Source organism: Myotis davidii, unplaced genomic scaffold (genome assembly GCF_000327345.1).
Source record: "Myotis davidii unplaced genomic scaffold, ASM32734v1 scaffold386, whole genome shotgun sequence".
NCBI classification, from domain to species: Eukaryota; Metazoa; Chordata; class Mammalia; order Chiroptera; family Vespertilionidae; genus Myotis; species Myotis davidii.
Window position 1 is genome coordinate 225,652 of NW_006296528.1, and position 720 is coordinate 226,371.

The window sequence follows — 720 nt, forward strand, 5'->3', positions numbered from 1 at the left end:
AATAAAACAAAAAGGCTGGAATGTTAGGTTTGATCCAGCAATTGAGTTGATACCCTTCCCCGCTGGGAACTGGCTTTTTGGGTCACTTCACTATGGACATTCCCTTTGCTGAAGACCCCTTTTCACTTGCAGTGACCACATTCCATTCTCCCCGCTTCGCATAAATAAGTCTCCGCCCAGAAAAATCCCGCCAAAAGACCTTTAAAAGCCAGACCTTTAAAAGCCGCTGACTCCCCTCACTGGGTGCTGGAGCCACCCAGGGTCAGCCACAAAAGACCTTTAAAAGCCAGACCTTTAAAAGCCGCTGACTCCCCTCACTGGGTGCTTGAGCCACCCAGGGTCAGCCACTGGTGTGCGGATGATTGAGTAAATTTGTAATCCCTCATCGTAATCCCTCACCACTCTGGCCTTGTGTGTTCCTCCTTTGGCGACCTAACACCATCTTCCAGGTCGGCCCACCCCACTAGCTCAACAGCATTCATCTGACCAATGTGAGATGCTGGGGTTCCTTGGGGCTTATTAGCAGCCCTATACTGTTCCTCACCATCCCAGCTTCAGTTCCAGCCTGAGCTCTCAGGACCTCAATTTGTTTTTCATCTTCTGTCCTGACCCTCCTGGATGCCTCCTCACAGGTGGTCCCAGTCCCCTCACACTCAAAGTGTCCCAAACTGGCCTCAGTGTCTTCCCTGAAACAGTCTCTCTTCCTTTCTGTTCCTATCT

At 50.8% G+C, this 720-nt stretch overlaps 1 protein-coding gene across 1 annotated transcript in view; it reads right to left on the bottom strand.

Annotated features, from left to right (window-relative positions):
• LOC102753528 (cytochrome P450 2S1) overlaps positions 1-720 on the bottom strand; it is a 16,636-nt gene that overhangs the window by 9,441 nt on the left and 6,475 nt on the right. The gene's annotated exons all lie outside the window — the stretch shown is intronic.